Raw genomic sequence first — 13,784 nt, forward strand, 5'->3', positions numbered from 1 at the left:
CAATCAGATTTGTAGGCGCTAGATGTATTTTTTTTTTTTGTTCCATCTTCTATATGAAACATCCTTGATTGTGATGCAAAACACATGCTGCCCTTTTACGACCTGGTAATCCGAGCGCCTGCGTGAGCATAAAACATGGACATTTTAGAAAGGTTAGAGCAATAAAGCACTTTTGTTAATTATCAGAGCACAGAAAAGTGCACGTGAGGCCTCGAGGGTCCGCATCCATCCAAGCTGCCCAAAGGAAGAGAGGCTTCAGGGCCAAGACACTGGGGTTAACCGCTTCTCGGAAAATGCACTGAAGCTGAGCGAGTGTGATATGGCTGCTGTTTTAGGATCGAGTCGGTCAGCATGCGTGATGTGCCAGCGTTTAGAGCCCCGTTACACGTCTGTGCCTGTACCAGAGCAGCCAGCAGACGGAAAACTGAACATTCCCTAGAAAAAAAAAAAGTTCTTTTAATGTCTGCCCGTAAGCCCAAACCATCTGTGGCTGGCCTCGCTGACAACTTAAAAATGTCTGCTAGAAACATTACAGACTGCAGCCAGATTCACCCAGTGCTGCCACTGACTCATTGAGATGTAGATGTGCATGCAGTTGTACACGTGTGTTAAGACAAGGCAAGGCAAGTTTATTTATATAGCACATTTCATACTCAATGGTAATTGAAAGTGCTTTACAGAAGCAAATAAAAGAAACAACAAAACAAAAATGATTATTAGTATTAAAAAGATTAAAATGTGTTAAAACAGGTTATAAAAGAATCAAAAAGAAAAGAAAGACATAATAGTGCGATCTGTCAGACGTAGCACAGGGCTCATTCAGTAAATGCACAGCTAAACAGATGTGTTTTCAGTCTTGATTTGAATGTGCCTAATGTTGGAGCACATCTGATCATTTCAGGAAGCTGATTCCAGCAGCGAGGGGTGAAGTAGTTGAAGGCGGATTCACCCTGCTTTGACTGAACTCTTGGAATTTCTAATTTACTTGGTACTAATAATCTGAGGGATCTGTTGAGTTTGTATTGAGAGAGCATTTCTGTAATGCATTGAGGTCCTAGGCCATTTGGTGATGTATAGACAAGTAGTAATACTTTAAAATCTATTCTGAATGTAACTGTGAGCCAGTGTGAAGACCTGAGGACAGGCGTGATAAGCTCTGATTTTTTTAGTTCTGGTCAGAATCCTGGCAGCAATATTCTGGACAGTCTGACTGGCCAGTTATCCATCCTGCTGGTGATAAAAGCAAGAACAAGTCCTTAATCGAAACGAAACATCTGATTATTGCAATGTTTTTGAGATGATATTATGCTGATTTGTTTACTGCTTTGACATGACTATTGAAACTCATATCTGACTCCAGAATCACACCACGATTCATTAACTTATTTTTTGTTGTTTGACCCCTAGAGCCAAGGTACGGATTTACCCTAAGCAAGGTTAGTGAGGAGTCCATTACAGTAATCCACTCTGCTGGTCATAAAAGCATGAACAAGAATCTCTAGGTCCTCACTGAAAACAAAGCATCTAAAGCTGCATTGGATCTGATTCAGTTAGCATTCTTGTAAATACCTAATATTTATATATATATATATATATGTGTGTGTGTGTGTGTGTGTGTGTGTGTGTGTGTGTGTGTGTGTGTGTGTGTGTGTGTGTGTGTGAGTGTGTGTGTGTGTGTGTGTGTGTGTGTGTGTGTGTGTGTGTGTGTGTGTGTGTGTGTGTGTGTGTGTGTGTGTGTGTCTGTGTGTGTGTCTGTGTGTGTGTGTGTGTGTGTGTGTGTGGTAAATACTGTTTAAACTAATTTCTAATAATTGATGGCAGTGCATAAATATTTAACTAGATATTTTGGAAGATACTAATATTGAGCTTAAAGTGCAATTTGAAACCTTAACTAGGTTAATTAGGTAAGTAAATTAGGCAAGTTATTTGACAGCAGTTGTTTGTTGTGTATCCATTGGCTAATAATATAAATAGCCTTAAAATATTGACCTTAAAAATAAACAAAAAGACAGTCTAGTTGATCATTTGAAAAAGTGGCAGAAGGTAGATTTTCATATGAATCATCTGTTGATTGATAGATGGAGGCATTCCAAATAAATCTAAAGAATCTTGATAAACTCTGGGAGTCCTGCAAGAACGCTTTCTTTTCCATTCCAGATGACTTTATTAATAAGTTATTTGAGTCATTGCAGAGATGTATGGATGCAGTCCTCCAAGATCATGAGAGTCATACACAATATTAATTCTTTTTCCACTGCATCATGACCATATTCTGTACTGTATTATTTCTGTTTTGTGACAAGACTTTTGTCTAAGCTAAGTCAGAGCTTAATTAAATAATTAAAAATCAAGGCATGATCATATTTTATTTTGGTAAAATAAGCATAATCTAGAGGCCTTTGTCTTACACAAAAGCCACTTCTGATACCAAATAATCAACTTGAAGTCAAGTTATTATTTGTTGTTCCTAAAACCTGAATAGGCGACAAGACTTTTGTTAGGTAGTGGATTTTAGGTAAAAATGCTTTTATTCGAGCCACACAAAAATAAATAAGACATAAAAAATATACTAGGAAATGCTGTAAAAACGTCCTTCCTCTGTTGAACATCACTTGGCAAATCTTTGAAAAAAGTTTCACAAATACCAACTATATGGTGATAAGTATAAAATAATAATGTTTTAAATAATTTAAATTCATGTCAACAACAATAATTAGACTTAACAGCGTTCTTTAAATATTTAGGTGGGTACTACCTCTTTTTGTTTCATAAATATGTAAAAGTATGAAGAAAATTGTTGTGTAATTAACATAATTTGCGAAGAAAAAAAAATCATGGGTTTAGATCTAGTCCTCGGGCTGCTGACCAGAGACCTCTGGTTTACGGGATGGGTGTTGCTGTATAATTTGTTTAATTTAAGAAGAAACCAAACCCACAGCCCCATTTAATTGCACGAGTTGCTCTTCCATGTCTCTCAGAGTACAGATGGGATTGTTTCACAATGTTCTCCTAAAATTGCTCAGAAATGGAAGTTGATAATGAGTTAGGTTTTAGAAGAAATGAACAAATGTGTAGATAATGCACTTCTGAGTTTTTAAAACAAAACCCTGAGAAGCAGAAACTTCCATTCGACCTCAATGCAGTGTGCGCAATACAACTGAGAGCTCTATTGTGCCTTTTCTTCGCTATACAGCTTAGTGTTTAAACATGCAGTTTTTCTTTAGAATTAGGCTCATTTATTTATTTATTTTGTTTTATTTTAGACAAATATATATGTACTTTTATTGCTATATGTTTTATTTTTTAGAAAAAGAGTATACATGACTGGCTGTATTAGATATTACAAAATACTTACATTTTCTCGTGATATCAGGCTGTATTTTTAGATTTGACCTCAATGCAGTGTATGCAATATAACTGAGAGCTCTATTGTGCGTTTTCTTTGCTAAACAGTGAGTTTATTTGAGGTACTCACATGTGTATGTGTGTGTGTGTGCGCCCATAAATTGGCATAATCATCCTTTTTGTGGGTGCAGCAGAGGAAATGAAGAGTAATTAAAGTGAGCCGTTTTAGTGTTGTTTGCACAGCGAGTGACACAGTGCTAAAGAAAACAAAGAGTGCTGGGAAAACTGCAGCCATCAGCAGCAAACGGAGACCAGCGTTCAGGCAAAGCGCCAATCCAACCAAACTGCCCCACTCAACTTAACTAGTGCGCACGTGAGCATGCGTGTTCATAATCATTTAAGACACTCTCAAAACAAAATTGAGAGCTAATCATCTCCTGTTTGCGTTTCTGTATAGGCGTTAAACTCTTTGTCCAGTCCAAGTGCAGTAAAGAGTGTGAATTCTTCGCCGGCGTGATCATAATGACCATTGGCCATGTCAGCAGGAGACCGTTTTTCCATTCTTTTCGCCCCATATCTCCTGTTTCCTGCCCAGTAAACAGTAGTCAGCTGGGAGCGCTTACAGACACGTTTCACCTACTGTTAGCATCACGTCCAGCAAAACCCAGAGCGGCGTTGATGGGCGCCAGATATGTTGTTTCTTCCATAAGCACTGCTCGCTGTGCTGCAGGGGAGCAGGAATCAGGCCAACTGTGGTTTACTGTGCTTTTTACTGGAGTGTGTACACATAATGAAGACATATTGCTGAAAAGCTGAAAAAAATAAGGGACTAGTTTTGCATTTCATGAGGGACCAGTGCTTACGGCGCTGCACAACAGTAGTTTTGAAGGGTGTGCATTCAGCAGTTTTGTCTGAATCATTATAGAAATAAGATTTGTAGAGGCTGTGTGTAGAATTCAGAAACATTGAAGTGGTCTATTGATTGTGCTCAATCACACCGAATGCACAAGAGAATTAATTTAATTATTTGCTTCAATATACTCTTAGCATTATTTTTCTCTTTGATTTGCTTTTAATTTATTGATAATCTGGACTTTGCAGACTTTTCCCCCTCCCCAGCCTCTGTGACTATAGTAATTATAGTGATTTCACAAAATGCACTTCATGAATTGCAATTTTGTTGTTAGAAAATTGTATTTTATAAGAACTAAGTTACAATTATATAGTTGAAGGCTTGTGAAGACATATAAATTAATCCTTATTAAACTGATAAAACGTCCTCAATCTAGAGCAGTTATTGATTAATTGTCACATGGGAGCTAACGCACGGATCCAATTTACTGATACACATTTACATTCTGTACATTCTATTTTGAATTCTACTTGGGTGGCATGGCGGTGCAGTGTGTAGCATGATTGCCTCACAGTAAGATGGTCGCTGGTTCGTTCCCAGGTAGGGTCAGTTGGCATTTCTGTGTGGAGGTGGCATGTTCTCTCCATGATTGCGTGGGTTTCCTCTGGGTGCTCAGATTTCTCCCACAGTTATGTGGTACAGGTGAATTGGGTAAGCTAAATTGTACGTAGTGTACGTGTGTAAATGAGAGTGTATGGGTGTTTGCCTGTAATGGGTTGCATCTGAAAGGGCATCCGCTGCGTAAAACATATGCTGAATAAGTTAGCGGTTCATTCCACTGTGGCAACCCTAAATATAGCTGAAAAGAAAATGAATGAACCAATTATACTTTATGAAAGCGCTTGGCAGCTGAAAAGATTGATTTAAAGTAGATATAGATTTAGTTACGCTGATAGCTTTGTTGGCCAGCAGTGACCGTGAAGTGACACTTTTTGTCCTTGGGCACAAAGTCTTTCTGTTTGACGCACAGTTTGGACTCGGAGTTAACCTAACAGTCAAAAGAAACTCAAGCCAAGTTTGTAAGCTTATTGTTAACATAAGACAGACTGATAATAAACAAGAGATAAGCCGCTAGTTATGATGCAGAGCAGGGTGTCATGTAACACATATCGATCTGATAACAGAAGCGGACTGATGTAGACACTGCTGCCTCGTTTTGTTACTCAATATCACTAGCACAGAGAAATACTGATGTTTTAAGCCACAAACTGCTCCCTTTCTGAATCTGAAATCAGCTAACTTCAGGCTTTCCATCAAAAACTAGCGCAGTATGTTTGAGTATTAGAGAGGGATTAAGCGAGATTGAGCCTAGCTTGGCGTTTCATGGCAGGTAATTACACTTAAGCCTAGCAGAGCGGAGAATGACGTTATGATCAGACTCTTTTCCCGTTTTACAGGTCTGGTAGGGCCTGCTATCCCCGAGGAACCTCTTTCTTTTCGTTCTGTAATTGCTCTGTTTAATGCTCAAATTACTCTGAATGCTGTCAGAGATAAATCAAACATTGAAAAGATTACTCGAAGGTTCACGACCTTGACTCCACAAATGACGTATTATGTGGTTGCAACCTTGAGGGACGCACAAAATAATCGTGCTTTGTTTAAGATCAGCATTGCAACATTGGGTAAACCAATGGTGTGATTATTGGGGCGGGAGTATCTGTTTGTCCAGCCAATGGCAGATGAAAATGTGACTTTTTTTTTTTTTTTTTAGAAGAAGAAGAAACAGAAAATAAAAACAGCTACAGCAATTATAGACTTAATACCTTATATATGCTGTCTAAAAGTTTGACTTTAAAATGAATTTAATGGCATTTGTGAGTTTATTTTCCATCTAAAGGTCATAATTGTGCATATAAAACATGACAATTTGAAGAATAACTTTAGTTTCACAAAAAAGTTAGAGAAATAAATTTGAAGAAATAATGAACAAAAACTCAACTAGGGGGAACAACTTGGAATTGGGAGAAATAAACTCCTGAGAGATGAATAAACTGACGCTGAACTTGACATTGCAGATCCTGACTATTGCGAATGATCACATTGCGATATTGATGCTAAAACGATATATTGTGCAATAATTTTAAATCTATTTATGCTGATCTATCATCAAATTTATGAAAAACTGCTGAAAAATATAATGTATAAGCAGTAGTGTCTGTTATTGTCATCGCCGAGTGAGTGAGAACTGATATTAGTCTTTCAGAAGTGTTTCCCTGTCTCTGAAAGCGACTGGTCTGGCCCGTGTTGTTCTGTCTGGAAGGGTGAAATCTAAGAAGAGTCCTGGGCCTCATAGAGCCTCATTAACATGTGCCAGGAAAAGAAAGCAAGGAGGGGAAGGCCTCCTCGCCCTCCTGTCCTGAGGAAATGGCTCAGTTGAGGAGTGAAAGAACGAGGCCACTGGACGGAGATGAAGTGTTAATAGTGCTCTTGACTGATGGATTGCAGAGGGACCAACCTCTCCTCATGAACGCCCATTAAAGACTCGGGCAACTCCAGATGAAGCCTGTGCTGAGCGATCGGAGCCCACAGGTCACTGACTAACAGCTCCTGCAAACCTGTATGGAGACGTTCTGACACCGATAAAGCAAAGATTTTAATGTGAGAAAAACCTCCACTTCCGCCAAAAACGAGATAAAGACATTGAGTGAAAGCTTTAGGCATGTAGTACACCATCAACAAATAGATTTGCTTCTGATAATCCAAATCCCTGCGTCAGCACATTCACAAATAATAGTTTGTTGGCAAAAGCCGCTAAACACCACTTGCCGCTATATCCCGAGAACCAATCAAAAGCACGAATCGAATCATGTGTTTTCAATGTAGCAGCGCGCTGATGAGCCAGCTTTTATGAGGAGAGGAGACACATTCCGCTTTCGATTTTAAAAGACGGAGTTTGATGAACTGCATGAGCCTGTCAGTGAATGGCAAATGAAAACGTCCCTTACCACAAAACTCTGTGTATTATAGGAAAAAGAAAGCACAATGTACAGTCGGAAGTGTAGCATGCATTCATAATGTTTGTGCAGCGATGCTACTTTAAATGAGTCTGATTTACTATACATTAAACGGCAATTGCATTTCACGAAAGACAGAGTTAAGATGCTGTTCTTTTATCCCACCCGGATGCTATATGAGGATAAAAATGCGACCAAGACCTTAAGTATGGGGAGAATGAAAGAATGAATGACAGCTTCTAAAGTTTCTGAGAGGCCTACCTTGTGTTTTGTTTAGCCTGATCTCACGAGGAAACATAAGTATTTTACGTTTTGTCAGTTCAGTGACTAATTTGCACGAGTTCAGTCGTATGAAAAATTACGATTTTACAAAGGAGGCATTGTACCTAACCCCAACCGTCATTGGGTGAAGAGCAAATCGTACTAAATTGTACGAATTAGATCGTCCAAATCCATACGAATTAGCCCCTAAATCAAAAAGTTACGTATTGCTGTGGGATTGCGTTGGTTTTGTTTGCTAATTTAAGCTATTTTTTCTTAAATATAATATTATAAAACTATATATTATTTATATTACTTCGTAATACCTATACGTTTTTTTATATTAATGGACATTGCTCAGATATTGATGTTTCACAGTGTTTTTAAACTACATTATTTGAATCTACCAAGCTAAGCTAATGTTTAAAATGTTTACATTGCTCTACTTACATTAAATTTAAATCCTAAATATCAGAAATGACAACAGATTAAGATTTAATTAATGTTAGATTAATGCACTTACTTGAGAGATTTAATTTATTCAATATCCTTTGCTTTTCCCCTGGTTTATCACATGGGAATGAACCGCCACTTACTTAACATTTTGCATGTTTAATTGCGTGCTTATTGATTTTCAACTAATTACACTGTCTTGTCCCAATAGGTGGATTTGGAGGTTTTTGCAAAAAAAAGCAAAGTGAATTTAGCTGGTTTTGACGCAAAACAAAATGTACCTGGTTAAAATCCAAAGAATTGTCTAAAGTGACATTTTAAAAAAAAAAAGGTATTTTATTTACTAGCTAATAACCTTCCTATTACATATAAAATGAAACTTCTGAATCTAATCAGAGGAGCCTGATTAAAAAAATGCTCATATACAAGAAAAGAGGTCTGATGTATTTAGAGGGTTTTGCATTTGAACTCTTCATATGTTGATTTTGTGCTTTTACCTGTTAAAATCCATACTTAGTGTTGAATGGCCTGTTTCTGAGGCAGAACTTAAGAAACAAGGAGAACTCTGTCATGACAGGGCCTGGCCTGTGTTTCGTGACCACTGGAGTATTATTCATGTTTAAAAGCACCATGAAAACAAACCATCCTTCATGGGTGGCTTTGCTCTTGATGAGGGCTGCAGAAGAGCTCCGGCTGTGTTTAAAATCAGTCAGGCCGTCCCGGTTAAGTTCAGGTCAGCGGCTCAAGCAGAAGCTTACATTTCATGAGTTTTCTCTCTCTCTCTCTTTCAGTTCAGACTTCTGAAGGAGGGAAGGAGGTGTTTCGTTTGGGTTTACATGACCGGACACAACAATGAAGAGCAGTGGGGAACACCAAACGGGCAAGTGACAGAAACACGATACCACACTTAAAAGCGACATATTATACCACCTTTCATGAGATGTAATAGAAATATCTGATGTTCACAGGGTGTGTATGTAAACTTCAACTTTAAATAACCAGCAGAGCATTTATTATAGCTTGTTAATTTGGCTTTTATTTGGGTGTGAGCAAAAACAAGCACTTTTATGCGTGTCCCTTTAAATGTAAATTAGCTGCTGCTTTTCAGAAAAGGGCGGAGCCTTTATATGCTATTTCAGCCCAATCACAGAGAAATGTAAATATTTTACATATTGTCAATAAAATGGTTCATTCATACAAATTCAAGCAATTTAAATTGAAATATGAAATCATGTTTTTTTTTTTAACTCAGTTTTTATAGATTTTTTTGGAACAAATAACCAGTGGGAACAAAACAAAACAAAAAATAATAATAATACATATATACATAAATCTACATACAAACATACATGCATACATACATACGTATATATGCCAATACATCCATATCTATATATGTACATATATAAAAATATGAAATTAATCTCGTCATAATAAATAAATCAATAGAATATAATAAAAGGTTACCAAACACATTCTCACAATGATGCATATCCTCTGCAATTATGTAAATCATCAGTTATAGATAATCTTATTGTCGTTGTAGAGAAAGCTAGCCATTTACTCCATTTCTTTTCAAAGATCTCTAATTGAAATGGAAAAATGACACATGCACTTCGATTACTTCAACCTTTCGTCTTTTGTTGATGGGTCTTCTTTATACCATTTCCGAATTAAAGCTTTTTTACTTCTTGCTAAAAATATCTTTTTAAGAGATATCTATTCTTCTTTTCAATTTTAATAGGCATATCTCCTAGTTAAAGTACTTCGAATGATCTAGAAATATATGAAGATCAAAAATATCATTGATGGCAGAGTGTGCACAATTTCCCAAAAACTGTTCATTCTTGAACACTGCCAGAATACATGCGCATGATGTGCCTCTTTTACCCCTAAGCTCCTCCAACAAGGATGAATAATCTATGATTGTAATGATTTAATTTTTGGTGTAATAAAAAATCTAATTAAGTTTATCCAACAAAACTCACGCCACATTCTTGAGCTTGTTGAGGTGTGTGGGACAGCACATATTTTAACCCATTGTTCTTGATTCAGCATAATGCCTACTTCCTTTTCCCATTTTAATCTTATATAGTCTGTTGTGAGTCCTATAAAATGTATCATATAATTTTTAAAGGCAGACATGCCCACAAATGCTGTCCATAAACACAACTGCCATTAGGGGGATGAGCAAATCAAAAGGTACAATTGAGATATTGAAATTAATGCGAATTAGCCATCAAATCTAAAACTTATGAATTGGCATTAGATTTTGTTGGCTATTCTGACTCCCCAGGAACAACAACAACATTTTTCTAGAGATGTCAACAACTAAAATGTCAAATAACCTGTTGCAAAGTGCAAACTTACATTCACAGTCAGACAATGGAGAGATTTCAACTTCAAGACTGCAGGACGTTTCTGAAAGGTTAGTGGATGCATTTATTTAAACTCATTAATTAAACTCATTCAATGTCATGTTACTTCTCAGTGTTCAAAGAAATATTACACCATTAATACATTATCTCATTTAAAAACCCTGTCAACTGACTATACAGTGCATATTTAATGTGTGTTTATGAATTATGCTGATGGTGGAACTACCAACTACAAAACATCAGTAATTTTTTTTTTTATTTCTGGTGCAGACATTGTAAACTTTTAGCTGCGGTAGCGTGTAAACAGAAATGACAAAGTGCTGTGGGTGCAAACATGCAGATTAAAGATCTCTAATTTTATAATAAGATCTCCTGTTTATTTCACAACCGGGGCAAATATTGAGCTGCTCTCTTTTTCACATGCTTGCAGCAAAAGTCCTACAAAAACTAAGTATATTTTCTAGGTTTAAGATGACTGGCCTCAATACTACAAAATGAACATGTCTTCTTTAAATATGTTTTAATGTCTCTTGCACAGTTCGTGCATTTATCATCCATCTCTCATAATAGCCTCCAAGTGTAGATGAATTCGTTCTTGTTGTCTGTTTGCTGTAGTGGATTCAAGATTAGTGTGGTATTAAGTAAGCATGTACTCTCACTCCAAGCCAAATGTGTCTCCTGTCCATGTATAGCTAACAGCGCAGCTCTGTTGGGCTAGAAAAAAACAGGCCAGCGTTGTGTGGTATTATCACCGCAGCCACTGCATTTAGAGCTCCTAAGACTATCACGGGTGGCTGTACAGTGCTATTTCTATCCTACATCATTTAGAAACGGCATATAACTCCAATCATATGACAAAAGTTCAAACTGAAAATGCAGAGCCTAAACCAATACTGCTGAAATGGCTGTGCCTGTATTTATTTATTTATTTATTTATTTATTTATTTATTTATTTATTTATTTATTTATTTATTTATTTATTTATTTATTTATTTGTTATTTTTTATTTCCTTAATGAATGAATTAATTAATTTGTTTATCAATTCATTTATTTGTTTCCCTTAATTTAATTATTTATTTATTTCCTTTAATAATTGTTTATTTCCCTTATTTATTTCTATTATTTATTTATTTTTTTTTTTTATTTAATAATTTATTTATGTTTATTTCCCTAATTAATTAAATAATTATTTTATTTATTTATTTCCTTTGTTTATTTTATTTCTTTCTTTATTTTGTTTGTTTGTTTATTGATTTTATTTCCTTAATTTATTTTGTTTATTTATAATTTTTATATCCTTAATAATTAAATCATTTATTTATTTCCTTTATTTATTTATTATTTTATTTATTTATTTCCTTTACTTTTTTTCAAATTTATTTTTTTATTTCCTTAATTATTTTATAAATTAATTAATTTATTTATTTAAATTTATTCATTTATTTGAATTTATTTAATTAAATAATTAATTAATTTTATTTATTTATTTATTTTATCTCATTTGTTGGTTTCCTTTTTATTTAATCAATGAGTTTATTTATAGTCTATTGCATTAATGCCTTTTTTATATTTATTTATATGCCTTACATGTACAGCTTTATGCATTTATTCCTTTTATTTATGGTTGTTTTGCTTGCTTTTATTAGTCCTTTATTTATACTTTTTAATATTTTCTTTTTTATTTATACTGTCTATATACACCTTGGAAGATTGTTTATGCTTACTAATTATTTTTATATTCTTTTTTTTAGTTGTGTATGCCTATTTTTATTTACTGTTTTTGTTTATGCCTTTTAATTTGTCAAAGTAATCCATCCACATGGAATCTTTGTTTAAAATCCTTGTTTGTTATTTAGCTGCAGATTTGATTGATTTAATGAACCATGTTTCTCTCTTTCTGAACTATTAAACTTTACCCTCTCAGTTACAGATAAACTGAACCTTCTAAGCTCAACCTAAAGTTATAAAACGTAAACTTGTAAAACAAACACAACTATAAAAATCTTTTATTTGCAAATACTGTTACGCTGAGGAAAAGCGCTGTTGACACACCAGTCAAGATCGGAGTGTTTGCATGACATTTATGACTTTAGTTTCCTCGATCTGTGTGTCTAAGGATCAGTAGTCGTCTTGCAGTCCTGAGGTGTGAATATGTTGCGCTCTTTGAGTTAATGAACCACCAGTCCATAAACAGATATGATCTCAGAGCAAAATACATTGTAATGACGACATCTTGTAAGGAAAGAGGACGGATGTTCAGCTGTACTTTAGTCAAGTGATGACAATTCTTCATTTTCCTTGTTGGAAGATGATGCTGCTTGAACTTGCATTTTCTTTTATTTTTGATTTTGTTTTTGTTTTTTTACCTTGTACCACATCAAATCCCACATTTGATTTGATTTTGTTCACTGAAATGACAGCTAACAACCTAAAATTGGGGGGAAAGTCATGGCAATCTGGAGAGCAAGCTTCTGAATAACAATGCAAGTAATATTTTAAAGCAATTGAACACTATTTTAAACCAAATCTTTAGTTATTTACTTAAGACATACTTAATAAGAATTAATAACTTAATTCACTTAAGGCATGCTATTTTTCATTGCAGTTATAATACAAGTTTTATTTTGCAGCTATAATAATGGCGTTTTTGCCTAATGTGCACTGGACTTCATGGATTAACATGTTTTGTCTTCATAGCCAGATTAAGATTTCTTCAGATATTGACCCTCAAATATAACAGTTGATTTCAGACCACAACAAATCCTTTACATTTGTAAAGTCCAGTCAAAGAAACAAAGTCCAGTCACAGTGCAATCCACATCTCAAATACGTGCACACTTTATCTGTGTTAATTGTTTTATACAGGTTGCTTTGGTATATACAGTTGAAGGCTAAATTACTAGCCCTCATGTCAATTTATAATTTTTTTCAATTATTTCCCAGGTGCAGATTTTTAAATGCATTTTTAAAGATTTCAAAAACTAATTTCTAATAACTACTGTAATTTATTTTGTCTATAAAATGATGACAGCACAAAACATTTTACTAGATATTTTGCAAGATACTATTGAGCTTAAAGTTTTCATTTTAAAAGCCTAACTAGGTTAAATATAGGCAAGTCATTTGACAGCAGTTTGTTCTGTAGCCAATTGAGATAGTAATGAATTTGTGGAGCCCAGCTATTTTTACAGTGTAGGTATGATTATATTGACCTTACAAATAATTTAAAAAGTCAATTAAAACTGCTTTTATTCCAGACAAACTAAAAGAAATAAGAGTTACTCTTAAAAATATAATAGGTAATACTGTGAAAATGTCCTTGCTTTGTTAAACATCACTTGACAAATATTTAAAATATATAAATACAACGGGGAAAATAAGTATTAAACTCATCACCGTTTTTCCTCAAAAACATATTTCTAAAGTTGCTGTTGACTTAAAAATTTCACTGGATGTTGATAACAGCCAAAAAATCCATA

General features: G+C 34.9%; 1 protein-coding gene across 8 annotated transcripts in view; it reads left to right on the plus strand.

Moving 5' to 3' along the window:
* asb13a.2 (ankyrin repeat and SOCS box containing 13a, tandem duplicate 2) overlaps positions 1-13,784 on the plus strand; it is a 169,571-nt gene that overhangs the window by 32,398 nt on the left and 123,389 nt on the right. For 5 of the 8 annotated variants that reach the window (XR_015482109.1, XR_015482110.1, XR_015482111.1 and 2 more), the window contains one exon: positions 8,718-8,806. The gene's annotated coding sequence lies outside the window, so the exon portion shown is untranslated. Of the gene's footprint in view, positions 1-8,717; positions 9,128-10,222; positions 10,355-13,784 lie in introns of those variants that run through there. The other 3 variants (XR_015482114.1, XR_015482108.1, NM_001126110.1) reach the window with 3 other exon arrangements.

Source organism: Danio rerio, chromosome 4 (genome assembly GCF_052040795.2).
Source record: "Danio rerio strain M-AB ecotype USA chromosome 4, GRCz13ab, whole genome shotgun sequence".
Taxonomy (NCBI): Eukaryota; Metazoa; Chordata; class Actinopteri; order Cypriniformes; family Danionidae; genus Danio; species Danio rerio.